Source organism: Rutilus rutilus, assembly GCF_951802725.1.
Source record: "Rutilus rutilus genome assembly, chromosome: 3".
NCBI classification, from domain to species: domain Eukaryota; kingdom Metazoa; phylum Chordata; class Actinopteri; order Cypriniformes; family Leuciscidae; genus Rutilus; species Rutilus rutilus.
This window is the reverse complement of record NC_140211.1, coordinates 26,562,227-26,582,495: the sequence shown is the minus strand read 5'-3', so window position 1 is coordinate 26,582,495 and position 20,269 is coordinate 26,562,227. Positions and strand designations below refer to the sequence as shown.

Sequence of the window (20,269 nt, the reverse complement as noted above, 5' to 3'; positions counted from 1 at the left end):
GGTAACAAACAGAAGCAAGGTCTAGACTGGATAAGGTCCACAGTCAGTGATGGCCGCAGGTAGCATACAAAGTCCATGTAACGGTAAAGGGCCGCAATATACTCACGGCGAAGTACTTTTTCGTTCTTTGCTGATAGTAAAATGAAGTTTGAAATGCATTGATAGTGATATACTGTTAGCGAACATCAGATGCCACCCACACTGCTGAGAGCGAAGTTTAGATGAATATGTAAATATGTGCTGCACGCTTTTCTCTCAATAACAAAATAAACACTCTACAAAATTGAGAAAACAGCAAGCATTTAAAAAAAAGCATCTGATCATAGCAACGTGGATATGTTTGCATGAACTTGCATGAACAGTGTCTCGTTTCATCAGAAGTACAACTTAATTTTCTACTATAAAGCGGCTCTCCAGTGTGTTCATGCTTTCACTCGCGAACGTCTAAACCCTACGGTCTGAACAGAAGAAATAAACCAGAAATAAATTCAAGGCGGAGCCTCACCGCACACCTACCTATTACGTAATCACCACGGACCAATGGTAGTACAAGGTGTTTAACAGCCGTAGCAAAATTTTCCTAGGTTTGCTTTGGCAAGCTGTTTCAAACTTGTTCAAAATTGCGTCACATCAGTTCGTTCTTCGATTTCGCTTGAAGTATATACGGGGCCTTAAAGGGGTCATATAATGCCATTTTTGTATAAGCTAATATGATTCTTTAGGGTCTAAATTAAAAGTTTGTAATATACTTTAATTAAAAATTCTCATTAGTATTGTAAGAAAACACTCATTTTACCTGGTCAAAAACAGCTCTGTTTTCAGCACGCTGTTTAAGTGCATGTGTCTTTAAATGATAATGAGCTTTGCTCACCCCGCCCCTCTGTTCTGTGCATACACCGTTTGTAACACAATAACCATAACGCGTTATTCATTATAAACGTGGGATTATGAATTATATTGAGAACGTCGTACATAGAAAACATGCCGTAATGTACCCTGAGTGTAAAACTTTCATCGTGAAGCGTGCTAGCGATTTGCAAAGATTAATATAAAGGTTAATAAAACGTTACACTCACTTCTTCTTATGGAGGTGCAGCAGGAACACGAATAGTTGGTACCGATCCTTTTTTCAGGAGCAGCTTCTTAGCAAAACCAGCTTTACTGACCCTCGTTTGTAAAGCAGTCTGGTGTGTGAAATGATTCGCACAAACATGAAAGCATTGACGTTGATCGTGGGGAATATTCCCTTCGAAAAACAAACTCAGCCACTGCGTCTTCAGCGGTTCGGATTTAGGAACATCAAAATGATGCTGTGTTCCTTATTACACCCAAGAACAGAACACCACATTCGCTTAGACGCCATTCTGCTCATAGACAGTGCTCAGGCAGCGTATCAATGACCGCGCGGACTATGATTGACAGCTCGCTCACGAGTGAGGGCGGGTCTGTGTTGAAACGCTGCTGTCAATCAACAATCGTGGGGGGGCGTCGATTTTGTGACGTCACAAATTCGAACGGCTTGATTTGAGACGGGGGGAAACATATAAGAAGATAAAAATAAAAAAACACTGCATGGATTTTTTATCATTTCATGATGGTTGTGTACAGGCACTGCCAACACACATTTCAGTACAATCAACTTGTAAAAGTGCATGTACCATTATATGACCCCTTTAACGCCCAACCAGCTTAGGTTAGGCTGATGGTGAATGAGACCAAGGAAGCAATGGGCAGTGGTGGCTGGCGGGAAGAAGGGGAAAGGAGATAGCAGCGGAGAAGCCGGAGATGGCAGGATGATAAGCACAGTCCAGCAGCCAGGGAGATGGGGAAACTGCAGAGAAAAAAAAAAAGGAAAAGACAAGACAAAACTGATCTGATTCTGAAGGCGAGCCACGGGAGATAAAATGAAATAAAACGGAAAAGAAATAAACGAAAAAAAACCAAACTATTAACTATGCCACGTGAAAAATGTTGAGACGGGAAAGAGTAATTAACTGGATAAAACAAGCGGGAGCTCTAGACACAGCAAAAGAAAAGCACAACAGAAAAAACGTAGAATCCAAAGTAGAATCAAAACAGACGACAACTGACGGGCAAACACAATAGAACCACACGTGCCGAAGAACATGGCAGACGAACACAAATGCCACACGCCGAAACACATGGTCGGACAAACAAGACAGCCATGTGCTCCGGATGAACAACGGCACAGACAACTGCCACCACACAACCTTTTCTTTATTTTCATAATAACGTTTATGACCATCAGTGGACACAAAGTACTTTAGGTAATTTCCAGTGTCTTTTCTCTCACTTTTCCAGAGAACAGTTTCATATTATCATGCTTTCCTGAGAAATCAGTTCAATGTAGATTTATACAACCAGATCAGACATGAAACCCCCTTTAAAGTGAACCCTTTATTGCATATAGGGATTTCTGAGAATCACTTGTATTTCAGATCGGGCCTTTTGTATAGCATACCTCAATCGAGGCTGTTTATGTAAATAGTCAAGCTAAGATGTGAGTTTAGGATAATTTGGACGATAGCTTGAGAACTTGTCATTAAAAGATAAGTTGTCAATCTTGACATGAACTGCACACAGTTTCACATATGGCGCCAACATAGCCGTTTCCAACTGTTGCCTTCAGATCCAGAAGTTTTGCCGCGAGAGCTCGGATTTCGCATTTGTGAGGATTGAGACTTATTTCAAGAGAATATTTCAAAGCCATGTAGCTCTTTAAGCCTGAGCTTTTTTTGTGCCTGGCAGGCACAGAGCATTTCTTTCTCTGTGGGTAAGCCTCCTCACTTTCAGAAATCAAACTGTACCGTAACCCACCTCCTATCCTATACATCCAAAGGGTCCCCTCTTAGGCACACAGAGGTGTCAGAGCCCCCTCACACATAATCGCTTTTAACGAACCTAGCCAGCCCCGTTTCTGACCACATTCTGCCCCTGGTTGCATGTAGCTTTGTGCACTTAGCCTCTGGGATTTCAGGGGTTTTGGACTATGGACTAATAATCTGAACAGGATCCTAACTGAAGCACGTGGGTTGTGGATGTTTGGAGTACTCCGTTCCCTCTGCTCTGTACACAGCAGGGGGGCAGCGGGATGCCTGCTCATGCTTCACTCAGCATGGATAGAGGGAAGCGGGGAGAGAGAGAAGCCATGCTCAATTTGAGCAGGGGAATGCTGAATGCTGTTAAGGACTGCATCCCAGTACTCTTACATGGTTCACTCTCATTTATGAGGAAAGGCAGAACAAGGCGGTCAGGGATTTTATGCTCTTGCTCTGATATCTGGAGTTTGAAGTTGTGGGCTCTTTATAACACTTAACCATAGATGTTTTCAATTCACCTCCGAAACCTCTGGGTCTTCACAGTGGCGATACTGTGTTCGTTGATTTTAGGAGTAATTTTTTTGTTGTTGTTAATTGAAAACACATACACACTAGCACCCACCCACACACTAACAGTTGTTTGGCATAAAAAATAAAGGGAATAATGAGAAAAGATCATCAAGATAAATCACTTCAGCAGTTTTGCTTTGAAAAGACTGTATGTGAGTGGAACATACCAGATGTTGAAATACTTCTGCATTTTGATACAATCAAATTTCTAGAACCACCCAGGTGGGCTGTATGATGAATACCTTTAGTATGTGATCTTGTAGAAGAGCATTTACCTTGCAGGGTGGGCACATTTTTTGAAGTCGCTGTTGAAAAAGAAAAAGAATTCATATTTCTATAAATATATTTAAACAATTTAATGTTCACATGATTATTCTTATCTAATTATTCATAATTTTGTATTTAATTTTTATTTAGTTAAATATAATTCATATACATACATATACTGTGTATATATATTCTCTCTCTTTCTCTCCAGTTTTTGTTTATTTAAGTAGACTCTGGCAAACGTGATGATTACTTGATGATAAAGGTGATGAACTGTTGACTAAAGTTGATTCTGGCCCTTGCATTGTCCTTCTTATCAGTATGCACCATGGTAAACTGCCAATAACAGACATCTGAGGATCTGAGGATTTCTCTTACTGGTTTATTGCCTTGTTGGGACACTGTCCAGTTTACAGTTTTTATGGAAACCATACTGGAACAGATGTTTACAAAATGTACAAAAGTTGACTTTTTAAACTTAAATGACCAAAGATCTGTTTATTAAAATGAAATAAATAAATAAATAATCATATTAATATTATTAGTTTTAGTTGAAACTAGATTAAACTCACTGCAGGCCCATTTAGGTTAATATATGCATGAAGTCTCTCTCTTCTCTAGGCTGGAGACACTCATTGCCTTGAGCTGAGATGAAGATGAGCCCTGGGCTAAGATCTGATATCAACAGAGCCTTGGGTGAACACTGAACACAGTTCTTCATGTTAATCTCCTCTGTTGTGAGAAGTCATGTGTCTGTCTCTCTCCCTGCTGCATGTGCAGATAAAGTAATTAGGTACTTCCTGTGTGTGTGTCTGACCGTAAGGAGTTGAAGCGCTCAAGCGCATGAGAGCTCCTCTTAATAAATTTGTGTGTTTGTTCTCTCTGCTTACTTTGATTGATGGTATTGTTTTAAGCCAGGGAGGTTTTGGACCACTTCACCATTGTTTCAGCTCTTTTTTTCCCTATTTTTTCCCCCTCTGTGTCTCTAAAGGGAAGAGCAAGGGAGAATAAAATGGGGAGGGGGAGGGGGAGGGGAGGTGTAAGAGAGAAATTAAAAAAGACACTCAGTATTAAAGCTGTTGAAATCTGTTATGCAGATTTTTCCTGCTCTGAAAGTTTTTGCGGGTGCTGGTGTTTCACAGTTTGCCTTTGGTTTGAGGCTGGTGTGTGTATGTACTCTGGAGCGTGCCAGTGTGTGTGTGTGAAAACAAGAAACAGATAAAGATAGAAGGAGAAAGAGAGGTGAAGGAATTATGAATTATCCTGTCCAAGCATGTACTGACCACAACCACATAGCCGTGTACAATCTGGATTCTGCTTTTCCCTACAGTCTCTCGTGTGTGTAAGTGCATGTCAGACCCCCAGGACGACAGAGAGGGGAATAGCATCTCACCACCGTGGCTCAGAACCGGGTATGGAATTTACAGTGTTCTAACAAAAGCCATTCCAACACTTTTTCATTCCCTTTTTTTAGTTTACGACTATTATTCTTACAAGATGTTTTAGGTTCTGGTCATCCTTGCTGACACAAACCACAGTACTTCTGATGATTCTTTTCTTTCCTCTTCTCTTTTTTTTTCATTGCTTGGAATGTTTTGGGAAAACAGAATGCAACAGAGCTCTGATGGTGGTCTTTTTCAGTTAGGCTTGTCCAGGGTGTTAGCCACCAAGGACATACTGAAAATAACTCTCTGTGGAGCTAGGTATGTTATTTTAGGGAATGTCCATTTTATATGATGGATATATGGAATTATGACTTGGTTTTTCTCTTTCTCTCACCCTCTCTTTCTAATGACCTCATCAATCTTTTATTGCTTTGGGGATTCAGCTCTGCAATTCTCTGTCCTCTCAACATGCTGCATTTACATTTATTCATTTAGCAGACACTTTTATCCAAAGCAGCTTGCAAATGTGGAAAAAGCCTACAAAAAGAACAATTCATTAGTACTGAATTGTAATATCTGTATTTTATCAATAATCACATCCCTAGTAACAATGTTTGTTATTGTTGGACTTGGTGAGTTAACATGTCACTTATTGAACAGAGATCCTGTCCTATTCTTATTCATGGAAAACTGCTACTCAACACTCCTTACCAAGTGTCAAGGTACGTCCCAACTTTCTATGACGTTTTTAAATATAAATAGTGCGAGTAGTGTGTCTCAACTTTAATTACGTAGAGGAGAGAGAGGGGCATCAGACTCTGATGTTGAATGACAAAATAACCTTATAAAATTCATACACTACGTGGATGATTACATAATGCCTTAGTGTATAAGTGCACATAGCTGATATTTGCAAGCTGATATTGTTGTGTTTTTAATCTGTTTCCAGTAGAAAAAAACCTGGAGTACTATTACAGTTATATAGTCAATGATTACAGTCTCTTCAAAAAGTCCAATCTTGAGGTGATGGAACAGTCTCATTGTTTCACATGTGGTTCAGAGGGGCTTTCACACAAGTTCTGCAGAGGTTCTGTGTGAGAAACCTCATGTATCTCACTCAGAAAGTGGTTTCACACAGGTCACCACAGTCCATACAGACTATCTATAGGTGTCATTTCTTTACAGCAATGTCTGAGACAATGTGTGTGTTCTCTCCCCCACTCTCTCTCTCTCTTCATCCCTACAGAAAAGAGTTGATCAGCATCATTTCCCACCTCTCGAGTCTTGTAAACTCATCCTCTGGTTGAGTGTAGCACATGTTTACATACCCCACTGTTTTTATGTTTGTCTAATCAAACAAAAGGAAATGGAGAGAGAGAAACAGCAACATTCCCTGTCCACGCTGTTTACTTAATCTCTGAAGAACTGTTCATAAAATGACACATGAAATATTTCAAAGCCTGACTAGAGACAAATAACTCCAGCCTGACCACAGAATGTCTAGCTGCTTTGTGTATTTTCCTGTGTTCATTTTTTTTTGTTGTCTTTCTTTATTTGTAATGTGTGTGTGCCTGTGGCGGGCTGTTCAGCTGTTTTAGGTTCTGTCCCTTTGTCCCCTTCTGAAGGGCATAAATATTCCAGAGAGCAAAAAAACCCCAAAAAACAGTGCTGACATACCACAGACATGGAAATGCGATCAACACACACAGGCTTTGCCTGAGACAAACTCTGGGTTGTAGGGTTGAAAGGTCATAATGTGTTGATCAAGGTCACAAGTATTGACTGGTCATTAAAAAAAAAAAAAAAAAAATCAAATAAATTCCGGTTCTTTTGAAGTTCTATTCATCAAAAAATACAGAGAAACATTTGTATTACAGTTTTCACAAAAATATTAAGCAGCACAACTTTGATAATGCTTCTTGAGCACCAAATCAGCATATTAAAAGGATTTCTAAAGGAGTAACGATGCTGAAAATTCAGCTTTGCCATCACAGGAATAAATTACATTTTAAAATATAAGAAAGTAGAAAACGTCTTTTTTAAATTGTAATAATATTTTACAATCGTTCTGTTTTTATTTGTGATCAAATAAATGCAGCCTTGGTGTGGATAAGAGAATTCTTTCAAAAATCAGAGCTGTGTAAAATTAAACTTTCAAAATAATCTTTGTCAAGCCAACACAGTGATTAAAAAAGTGTTAACATTGAAACTTAGGACTGTCTTGAGACCTCATAATATTCTTGTAAGCTCTCTTTATCTCACTCTGATTATCTATTTTGTTTTGTTTTTTGTCTCAGTCTTGATATATCTAACTTGCCATGTTTTATGATATAAAAAAAAAAAACGTAATATCTGTTTGTGTAGTAAATATCTGTGTGTGTGTCTGCTTCATCATCCACTCGCTCTAGAAATTCCTTGATACATATAGACATATGATTGATATATATATATATATACATACACACACACACACACACACACACACACGCACACACTCTCCTGAATTAATGTTGTTGCTATGTTTAGCCTATAAAACTGGGCTTTAGGCTTTAAACTCTATGGGTGACTAGCATCTCCAAACAAAGGGAGATGACAGGAAGAGGTGTATGGATCATATGACTTGTTTGGATCATCAAGCAATTATTTGCACTTCTTAAACATCACCCCTTACCAACAGCTTGATCTCACTGTAGCTCTCTTGTTTGAGAGTTATGTTTAGTTAGTTAAAACCTTTATCCTTTCTCTTTTTTTTCTCGACACCATGTTTGCTTGATACCTGTTCTGCCCTGGGGTTCTGGTGTTTTAAGACTTAGTTACAGCATCAATGACACTTGATCTGTACCGCCAAGACCTTCCCTGTGACTCCCTTGTGCTCTTGACCCTCTGTGTTTGACCGTGTTTCAACGTTTTTCTCTTCTGTACTGAAAAAATCCTTCTATTTCTTTTCTGCATTTCTCCTCTTCTTTAGCTTGCTTTCTAATCTAGTTGTCAAATAAACATGGCATTGTTCATTACGGATATTGTTGGCTCGCTGACAAATTGCTTTTGTTCCTGTTTTGTAAGTTGCTTTGGATAAACTTGTCTGCTAATGTACATTTTTAAATAGAGATGTAAAAGTACTGTGACTCTTCATATTTGGGTTTTTGTACATCTTATTACAAGTGTGGTAATGATAGACAAGTCAATCTTATGGACAAGTTGTGGTAATATTGGTTTGGCTTTTGTGTGCAATAGTTAGTGATTCAGAGGATCTTGAGCCACCCAGCTGTCCGCTCAACTTATTTCTGAATATTTATCAAGACATTACATAATTTCTCACCTAATGGGAGTTAAGGAACTGATTCTAGACTAAATCCTGTCAGAGATTTAATTCCCAGCTAAGTCTTAATACCCAGTTAAGAGTCAGAGTATGCAGTAAAATCCACCTTGGCCCAATTTTATCTTAAAACACTTAAATGCCAGGTCATGCTGACTGTTGGAGTGTGAAAGAGGTAGTATAGATGTTTTAGAAGAGTACTAAATGTGCCTTTGGACCGGTTGTCCACCCTCTCCAGCAAACACACATATATTTCAGGTACGGTTGAGTTTAACAGTTCTGAAGGGGTAAACGCTCCTTTCAGTGTGCTGGTATTCACTGGTTTCAGGTATGGAGGCAGTTAGTGAGTATATGAGTGTGTGTGCATGTGTGTGTGTGTGTGTGTTTGTATGTGTGGTGGGATGAGGATAGAGAAAGAGGAGGACACACCTTAACCTCCAGTGTCGACTCATTCTGGCTGGATATCACACTTTAGGATGCACACAAACATGAGCTTAGCATGACTATTGAGATGCATAAAAACCCACCAACACACACCCTGTTGCGTTAATCTGTATTCGTTGTGTTTGTGTCTCTCACCTCAAACAGCCTTAGTGGTAATAGTTTTGTTGATTGAACCATTTAGTCACAATCTGATGTAAGGAAAGCACTCTTTGGAACATATAGTCTTTGATTAATCACACGTACACAAGTACACACACTCACAATCATGCACGGAGCTCTTTGGATCACACACACACTTTCATTAATGAACATTAGTGTTGGGCTGTGTTTTGCTGTAGTTATCTTAGTGAGATGCTATCAGCCATATCCAAATGCCAGTAAACTCACACACTTGGAGTTCACAGTGCTCTCTGCAGACCCTCAAACGCCTCCACAACACACTGCTGATCACACACACGCATACACACGCACACACACACACACACACACACACACACACACACACACACACACACACACACACACACACACACACACACACCCACACACACACACACACACACACACTTGGTCCTGTAGCTTTGATAGCTGCCAGATGTTGAGAGCCGAATCAGTCACTGTGCTTCAGTACACTGCTGCGGATATCTGTCCTAGGCCTGGTTCTCCCCAGATTTAGTGCACACATACACATGCACATACATCCAGTCTCAGCCATTAGTGTGCTTTATGAACTAATACATTTGTATATACAATTTTTTAGACGTGCCCTTAAAGCTCAGATATTAATGTTGTTTGTTTTAGTGCACACTGTGTGTGTTTACATGTTCATGCATGCATTCACATCTATGACATATCATTTATCAAGTACTGTAGATAAGCCCCTAGAGAGACAGACAGACAGAAAGACAGGCATACAAATAGCTAGACAGACAGACAGATTGATAAGGATAGATAGATATAGATAGACAGACAGACAGACAGAGAGGCATATGAATAGCTAGGCAGACAGAGGGATTGATAAGGATAGCTAGACAGACAGACATACGATTGATAGACAGGCAGACAGACAGACAAAAAAAACAGACAGATGGACAGACAGGTGGATAGCCAGACAGACAGACAAACGGATAGCTATAGACAGACAGACAGAAAGACAGGCATATGGATAGCTAGACAGACTGATTGATAAGGATAGCTAGACAGACAGACATATGATAGATGGATAGATAGACAAACAGACGGGATAGACAGACAGACAGATAAGTGGATAGCTAGCTAGACAGATGGACAGATAGATAGAGATTTCTAGTTGACAGGTTCTCTCAAAAGAGCTTAGAGCTAGTTTATATTATGAGACTTATTGTATTGTGAACAGATTTTTGTCATTAACACAAAGATCCAGCTGGGGAAGTTTCAGTGCAGAACATGATTATTTTTCCATATAACCACAGAACTCTGGAGAGTGAGATTATATCTTTGAGTGTTGATAAATTGCCACAAATTTAATTTTGGCAATGTCTCATACTCATAAAGATACATGTCTCTACACAATCTCTTGCTGGTCATTCATGAATTTTCATGTATATTAGCTTTATGTTATAGAGGCAGTGTTTCAGACCTGTTTCAGAGACAGGGCTTAGATTAAGCCAGGAGTAGACCTTTGTTAAATTAGGACATTTAAGTAGCTGTAATAAACATGCCTTAGAAAAAAAAAAAAAACATTACTGGTGTGCATCTTGAGACAAAACATTGGCAGTGACATATTTGAAAATATATCAGTGCAAGTTGCTTTCAGTTAAAACAGCTCAAACATGCATTTTAGTCTGGTACTATCTTAAGCCTTGTCTGTGAAACCAGGCATATAAGTTTTAACTGTCATATCCATAAAATAAAGGGTAAATCATTTGTATTTACACCAGTATTGATTTTGTTTTATCTTTGACTTTTTTATGGGATAAACATAGTAGAAAGAAGTCAAGTGCATTGTGGCAGAGCATAATGGGATTAAAGGGGTCATGAACTGGCTTTTTAATTGTTTTTATATTGTTGTCTGAGGTCAACTTATGACGTTCGCTTGGTTTTTACATTCAAAAACATAAATGAATAAGTAATAGGCTATTTTCTACCCTGGTTTTGAGCCTAGCTCCTGAAAGCTCGGTTTTTATGGGCGTGCCCCATTGAAGACTTGGAAGTAAACACTCACTGCTATGATTGGATAACAGTTTTACATATTATAATGAGTTTCATGTAATGCGCGAATCGGTGGGCGGGGCTAACAGACAGTGTTGAATTAGGCGCTGATCTTCTTCTGTGGAGGCGGTGTTTGATACCCTTTGACGTCATAGTCGCCCACTTTGAAAAACGTTTGTTCGCTGTGCCTGGTGTCAATACTTACAGGATATTCTTATTGTATGATGACCTCTTATATTCCACCCATTGGCCCTTACCAATCATGGCCTCCTAATAATCCCTTTACATTGAATTGGCTCTATCACTCTCTCCTCTCCACCTATAGCTGGTGTGTGGTGAGCGCACTGGCGCCGTTGTACTGTGGCTGCCGTCGCATCATCCAAGTGGATGCTACACACTGGTGGTGGTTGAGGAGAGATCCCCTGATATGATTGTAAAGCGCTTTGGGTGTACAGCAGTACATATGAAAGCGCTATATAAATGCCTCATTCATTCTATTCATTCTATGTCAAAAGCTCAAGGAAAATTTGATTTCTCAGTTCATCATCACCCCTTTAAGACATTTGAAATGGACTGGATTCATTTTTCTCTTTCCACTGCTCTTGCATTCATACGTAGTTTGCAAATCACTGAGATGTGTCTTCATCATTTGTTCTGTTGAGGATGAGAACTACAGAGTCAAGAGCATGTGTCCAGTATACCTGTACTCCTTTCATCCTGCACCACACCCCTCTTAAGCAGCTCACACACTCTCTCATTGCCAAAAGAGGGGGCGGGAGGAAATGATGTCATAAAGACGTAATGGAGTCAGTGTACAAAATGTTTCTCGGTCTCAACATTCCTGTAAGTCATGAGCTGCCAGTGCTGCTGTGTCAGTGACGTGTTACTCAATCCTGAGCTGGTTTTGATCTACTGATAGTCCTGCAGTTATACTTCTACTGCATTTTTATTGGCCCTCTTCATTTACTTTTAGAACCTGATTTCTATTTTTAGGTCCCATCATGTTAAGCAAATAAATAAGGTAAATGTGAATGATTTTTTTCCCCCACTTGCATTTTTGTCACCATATTCTTCAGCCATACTACAAAGGAAACTTTTTCTAAGAATGGCAATGAAACATATTTTATATGTTGTTTCATTGAAGTATCTGATCTGATAATATGATTTGTCATTCTACATCAGGGGTTTCTCGCATTACACACGCACACGCACACGCACACGCACACGCACACAAGTTTGGCAAATGACTTTTTGCACACAAAAAAAACATTCCTTTATGAACTGTATTTCATATATCACCTTTAAAAAATAATAAAGGACAGTACAATAAATGTTATATTACAATAATGAAATTGATATTTTAAATTATGATCCATTTTCTGTTCTGTTCATTTGCATAAGTGTAGTCCTTTAACTTATTTTATACTAAATTTAGTTTTAGTCCTCAAATTTTGCTTACGTGATAAAACATTAAACCTGGGGTTCTCAACTCTGGCCCTAAGGTCCACTTTCCAGCAGAGTTTTGCTCCAACCCTAATCAAAGGGCCAGAGTTGAGAACCCCTTCATTAAATGCATACAATTGTCTTTTTTTTTGCCACTTCCTTATAGTCTTACATTGTCTCCTTTGGTAGATGTTGATGCAGCCTCCGTTCAACGGATTATATCACTGTTTAAAGGAGGACTGTCTGGCAGTGTGGTAACAGTCCTCAGCCTGTTATTTAGTGTCACACAGATACATGCATGCAAACAAATACATGTATGCGTGTTTGGGCATGACCATGCATACATATACACACATTCAGACAACCTACTGTCCCAGAGACAAAAAACATGAATTCCTGTAATGCTTAAGCCACAACCTGTCATCATCAGTCCACAAACTGCCTCAGTTACAACACTGTTCTCTTTCTCTCTTTAGCTCGCTCTTTCTTTGTCTTTTACTTTTGCTTGTTGAAAGACTCTATAGCACTGGATTTAGCTGCAGATATTACAGGACTCGGGCTTATATATAGTGCAGATCTGCATACCCTAATTATTGTTTCATTTCTCAAAGAAACTTCGAGTTCTTCTGGAAATTAGTATTTTGCTTGGATGTGACTACCGTGTCAAGGTCTGTCAGTTTGTATAATGATGTATGTGTGTGTATTTTCACAAAGTTACAGGCCTGGTGTGTTCTCTGAGAATCAGATTTTCGCTTGTGCGCGTACATGATGATGCTTTTGACGATGTTGACTCAATGTTAGTGATGAAGGACTATAGGCAGTAACGGTGTTAGAGAGACGTGCTATAACTGGAAAAGGCATCAGAGAGAGAGAGTGAAAAGAGTTTGGGGTTTTTTGGTTTTAAGGTTTATGAATATAATCACCCCCGTAGACACAAAGAAGAGCTTTTGGGGTTCTGTGATTTTATGGACCGCTAGAAGAGAAACATTCAGCAGGAAGAAAAACCGCAATGGCTAAATAATAACACAGCACGGGGGACCACTTTCCCCTGAGAGCATCCGCAACACTCTCTCTCCCGCTTTCTTTCTCACTCTCGCTCTCTCTCTCTTTTGCCCATGTGTAATTTACAGTATAAACATTGTGTGTCTGTGCTCATTCTCTGTGGCCCTCTGGTGCCGGTCTGACTAACACAATCTCCCATTTTCCCTCCCTTCCTCTCTATTCAGCCCTATTTACAGTGCTCACTGCCTCCACAACCAGCACTGACCAATCAGCGGTCACTTTGGTGCCATTTAGATATTATTCTGTCCAATTAGACGTGTGGTAAAGCTAAAGATAGATCCTGTTGAATAGACCTGGTGCCTGTATTGATGGCCATTTATGCCAAGCCTGCCACGTTAAAAAACCCAGTGACCTCCCGACAAGACGGAGCCTCTTCGTGCTAGTGATTTAACTCGCTCTTCGTTAAAACCTCTCAATCGAATAATTATACCACGCATGTGGAATTGAACAGAGCGGTGTTGTGTTGTAAAGCTCTCAATTGCCATGCGAGTTTTGGCTATACAGCTTGTCTATAGAACAGAGGAGAAAAAGCCAGCATCAGGATCTTAAGTTAGTTGATACCTTATCTGGCAAAATTTCAAGTTGTGTTAAGATGTTCACTAAATAATTGCTAAAAGTCATTAAGAAGTTACTAATCACTATAGGATTATAAGTAAATGCAACAGTAAAGTGTTTCTTCATTCTTGTGCCTGATGTGATAAGAGTAAAGATAAAGGGGAGACCGCCAGGCAGAAATACTTACTGTTTACTTCATTAAGTATTTATCAGACTCTGTTTATTTTTTAAGGAAAGTTCCCAGGTTTGAGTTTCAACTGAGCCAGGAGGCTTTTCTGTGTGAACTTTGCATATTCTCCCCATGTTGCAGTGGGTTTCCTCCGGTTGCTCCAATGGACCGGCCATCCATCCAGTGTTTCCCTGCCTTTGGCCAAGACACTGATAGGCTCCAGAATCCCCACGACCCTACATACCTTAGGTAAACAACTTAAATTTCATTGCTATTGTTTTAGAAAAATATATGACAACATAACTTAATAGTGGGGCTTTATTTCTACCAAAGGCATCTACCACAACATTTTAAACATTTAACCTTGTATTATTTAGATTTGAATAATCTAAATTTTAATTTGATTATTTAGACAGCAAAAATTGCAAAGTTAACATCCAACAATAACAAATTATTGTTTTGGGCAACAGAAATTGAAATGACCAGAACATTTCAAATTCTCTACTCAAAATTTGAAATGGCATTCTTTCTCTGATGACTTGAGTCAAGCCCACCCTCTATTTTTTTTTCCTCATTCAATATTCTGTCATATTTCACATAATACGTAAAAAATACATTTCACAAAATTATAATTTCAGAGTTAAACCCTGGTTAAAACCAGTTCACTGCTCTTTGCACTGCTGACTAACAACTTGGACTTTGAAATATTGAAATATAGTTCTTGACTGTGACCACTTTCTTGGTGTTTTCTTAGCATGCTTAGTACGCCTGGCCTTTTCAGATCTGACACACACAAAACTGACACTCACACCTCAGAGAAAAGATTAATGCATGAAATTCTGTGTTGCGGGAGTCTGTAACAGTCTTGTGGTGCACATAAGGACAGGATCACTGTGGCCTGGATGAAGTGTGTGTGTGTGTGTGTGTGTGTGTGTGTGTGTGTGTGTGTGTGTGTGTGTGTGTGTGTGTGTGTGTGTGTGTGTGTGTGTGTGTGTGTGTGTGTGTGTGTGTGTGTGTGTGTGTGTGTGTGTGTGTGTGTGTGTGTTCATGCGGTTTGTTCATTGCTAGGATTAGATTGTAGAGTTTTAATACATATTAGATGCTATTATTGTGTTATTGCCAGTGATTTAGCCTCTGATAACTCATATAAAATGACGTTTCCCTGTGTATTTGTGAATGACGTTCGCCAGCGTGTAGAGAAAGGTGGGATGTGAGACGTGCATGCTGGGAGTTTTATTCTCTCATATAAACTCTGCTTGAACTTACACTGCTTGCGCGTGTACAACTTCCTGCCAAAAAGCATCCCGGAGGATGATGGGACACTCAGGTTGAACCAGAGTTGACATCACTAGCACGCTTTGTGTCATAGCGCCCCATTCTGCATCTCTGTAACCCTATAACCTTTAATCAAGAGTGTCTGTAATACAAGACCTTTGCATATCCGATATACGAGAGGCCCTGTTTTGGAGAGAAAGGAAATTGCTAGCAAACGTTTGGGAAAAAATTTGGATTATATCACTGTAATTGTTGCTAATTAGAATTGTTGAGCCAAATCTTTTGAGAACTTTAATAAATAAAGAAACAAAGAAACACATGCTTTCTGACCAAAGCCAAAGGGTTCAAGAACTTAAAACAACTGCCATATATTTATTGATTTATATTTGTGTAGTAAGAAAAGGTGGAGAGAGATGAGAAGGCGATATGGAGAGCACAGGCATGCTAACATATAGTTTGTGTAATTACGGGTCTGAAAGCAGGCACGTGTTAAAGCACACCTGTGTTTGTGATGTGCGTGTGTGCACACATTTGTTCTCACAGATCTGTATATAAAAGATGTTTTTGCCTCAGTACTGAGCTTTTCTGTTACGGATGATTTATTGTTGCTCTCCACAGACCAGCAGATATGAGAGATGATCTCATTTGATAACGCCCACAGGTTTATGATTTAGGATCTCACTTCTGTGAGAGACGGTGGAGGTCTGTGATGTTGGGAATGTGGGGTCATCCTCTGGATGCAGGATACTCAGGCCATTCAATTTGCAGTTTTTTGTTGTTGTATCATTGTGTGTCATTTCAGAGCAAAAGCTAAAGAATGTCTTCATTTGTTTACTGCTTCAGGCATCTGTGGCCGAAAGCCTGGTATATATGACACTGTTGATGCCACAGACAGGCACAGTTTTTATAGACACATCTCAGTTTTAATTAAAGAAAAGAGCTCACTCCTGCCCCCTCCCCCCAAATGTATTGAGCTATATGGCATGTTTGATCAAGCATTGTTATAATTCCAGCATATTCATCCTAAGCACAATAGCAGGTGTACATTTTCTTTTCAGAAATATTCTCCTATATTTTTTACTGCGTAACTGAAGTGTGGCTTCGTACAGAAAATCAAGTGATCAAGATTTTAATAATCACTGCAAATTATAAAATGGTCATCAGGTGGTGACCATAGAGAATTATTACAAATTTGATCATTGTGAAATCTAATTCAAATGAGGGAAACCACATTTAACTATTAATAGTAATTCATTTACCTGAAAAGTGTTCTGTAGCTGAACTGCTAAAACTACTGTTTTGTAGTTTGGGGTCAGTAAGATTTTTTACAAATGTTTTTGACAGAAGTCACTTTTTCTCACCAAGGCTGCACATTATTTATTTTTATAAATAAATAAAAACAGTAACTGTTTTCTGTTTTAATATATTTTAAAATATAATTCATTCCTGTGATGGAAAAACTATTTCAGCATCATTACTCCAGTCTTCAGTGCCACATGGTCCTTCAGAAATCATTCTAATATGCTGATTTGCTGCTCAAGAAACATTACTTATTACTATACATGTTGACAACTGTTGTGTTTTCAGGATTGTCTAATTAATATAAAGAACAGCATTTATTTGAAATAGTAATGTTTTGTAAAGTTATAATGTCCTTATTGTCACTGTTAATGCAATCGAATGCATCAGTGCTGAATAAAAGTGTTAATTTCTTTCAAAGAAAAAAAAAAATCTTACTGACCCCAAACTTTTGAAAGGTATTGTAAGTCTCACATAATTTTGCCAAAAATGTGGTTAATAGTTAGCATTATTCCACTGTTAACATTATATTAACATTATTTTATTTAGCTTCATAAAGCTTATATTATAAATATTTTATTGCATTTATATTGAATATTCTATTGAGTTCAGCATGACGCACAGCAAATGCTGTAGCCTGTTAAAATTGAACTGAATTACTGAATTAAAGGTTGTATCAGTGATTTCAGGCCCCCCCAAAAAAAGATCACATTCATCTAATCTTTCCTAACGATCCGCTTGCTGCCCGCCCCATAAGCATGGCGTCAAAAAAACGCGTCTCTGTAGGCAGCCTAGGCCTAGACCAATCACAGACAGGGGGAGGGTGTTGTGAGGTTTTGTGCTCGTGCACGGCTGCACGCGAAGTCGGAGCTGAAGAAGAAGCTGTCTCAAAACCTCACAACACCCTTCCCCTGTCGGTGATTGGTTGGAACACTATTTGTTTTGGTTTTGAGTGGTTGGTGAAACCAATTGTTTTTGTGTGCAGATCTCAGAGCCTAGGCTGCCTACAGAGACGCTGTTTTTTGACGCCATGCTTATGGGGCGGGCAGCTAGCGGATCGTTAGGAAAGATTAGATCAATGTGATCATTTTTTGGGGGGCCTGAAATCACTGATACAACCTTTAATATGCTCTGCAAACGCAAGATTGGCTGAGCATGAAGGCATACTGCATAAATGACTGCCATGATTCTGTATGTCTTATTTGTTTTTCTGCTGAATAGCCTGTGCTCTTCAAAGTGTGTCTGGTAATTGGGATCTTTTTATTTGAGCTACAAGATGGATGTGTGCGTGTATCTTGTGTAACTCTGTTCCTGTTTCAGATCTCCTATTTTCCGCTGTCTGGGACACTCCGTTGAGAGGCAGACTGTATTTACAAGCAACATGGCAAGGAAGGATCTTATTATGCCGTCAGAGATCTTGTTTTTCAAGAGGGCCACTAAAGGGCACGTCTATATAGTAGCCAAGCAGCTGTCACTAAGATAGAGAACTACAGTATAGAAACTCAGCTAAATAGATGATAGCTAAAAGTGTGATCATTTGATTTGACAACTTCTACTTAGTGGTGTACCGCAAATCCCGGATGCCCCCTGCTGAGCATGAGACAGGGTCCCGCCCACAAATAGTAGCCCCTATTATCGTTGATGGAGAGACAGTGATGTTATTTTGGGAAATGTAGTCTCCTCTTAAATACTGCTTTCTTTATTTATCATTTTCATTGCTGAAATATTATCTGTCCATTTTTCAGGATTTGTCATTTACAGAAAACGAAGGATGGTTATAGCTCTGGAGTTTTAACATTTTAATCATTATATCATGACATAAGCGAGAGGGAAGTGATTACACGATTCTAGTAAGTTCAGCATTCAACAAATGCAAAATGCATGATAAGTTGTTTTCTGCAGTTCTGATTCCCATGTAAATGCATTTAGGCTGACTCTGTGCAGCATTTAAAAGGCAGGTAGTAAAATCACTGTATATTATCATAACAATTGCCATACAGCTTTAACAATAAAGGTGCTTTATTGGCATTTATGCTTCCATTAAGAACCTTTAACATCCATGGAACCTTTCCATTGCACAAAAGTTATTTTATAGTGAATTTTTATTTTATTTTTTTAAATATTAAAATGTTCTTCACACTAAGAAAAAGAGGCTATTCTTAGAACTTTTCTCTGGGATCGTTGGGGAACCCAATGTGGTTCTCCTTCTGCCATTGCTGTGAACCCCCCTTTTGGAACCTTTATTTTTAAGAGTGTAGTGCTCATTCTAAACCCAGACTTTAGAGACACTTCTTCTGAGATACATCTACTAGAAAATCTTCACAGATCTCAATGTTATATCTTACACACTTTTACATGATACATTTTCAAATATCTCAGGAAGTGCGTCTGTGAGTGTGTGACTAACAGATCATTAGTCAAAGATGACCACACACACAGACACCTTCAAAAGAAATCCGGTATTGTTGTGATATCTTTTTAGGGATGTGCAAAAAAAACATTGAAATCGACTAGTTACCTAATCAGACCAAAATCCCTGTGTAATTAAGCTGTTTCAGGTTGTCTTCACACCCATCAGATGCGTTTCTCTGGGGGCCATTTATATAAGAAACATCTAACATAATGGACCAGAATGCATGAGGTCTTGGGATGCGTTTTTAAAACATGTTTTTAACTTGACGTGCACAGTGCTAAAACAGTAATTCAATGGCCAAAATGATCTCCTGCACCGTTCAGAATGTAGGGGTCGGGGCGATATCTTTTTTATGTTTCAATGTCAGCAGGGCTACATTTATTTGATCAAAATTGATCCTAATTAAATTTAAATATTTTTTACATTTTAAAATGTAATTTATTGCTGTGATGTCAAAGATGTATTTTCAGCAGCCATTATGCTGCATTCAAGATGACAACACGTGACATTCTATTCGGAGCACGTCCTGACTGGGAATTCTGCGTTTCTATGGAACCACTATCAACAGCTAAATTAATCTGCAGTAGTCAGGTGGTACAGTGGTCACATGGTACAAAGTAGGAGCTCTCAGACAATTCCTATCTTACATGCTGTAATTACGACCTCTACGAGGACGTGAACGCTTTTTACAATTTGAAATCACGGAATTGTGGTAATTACTACATGACTTGAACGCATTACTCACATGATCCTTTAGAAATCATTCTAATACTGATTTGCTGCTCAAGAAACTTTTCTTATTATTATCAATAATGAAAACAGTTGTGCTGCTTAATGTTTTTGTGGAAACTGATACATTTTGCTTCAGGATTCTTTGATGAAAACAAAGTTCTAGAACAGCATTTATTTGAAATATAAATATTTTATAACATTATAAATGTTTTTACTGCCAATATTGACAATTCAATGTTTCCTTACTAAATAATATATATATATATATATATATATATATATATATATATGTATATATATATATATATA

At 38.7% G+C, this 20,269-nt stretch overlaps 1 long non-coding RNA gene across 1 annotated transcript; it reads left to right on the top strand.

The window, feature by feature from the left end:
• The first annotated feature begins 12,974 nt into the window (after nucleotides 1–12,974).
• Nucleotides 12,975–19,997, top strand: LOC311287363. Its single transcript, XR_014626729.1, has 3 exons — nucleotides 12,975–13,123; nucleotides 14,305–14,490; nucleotides 18,136–19,997. It is a non-coding gene; the product is annotated as an uncharacterized lncRNA (long non-coding RNA).
• Nucleotides 19,998–20,269: the final 272 nt, after the last annotated feature.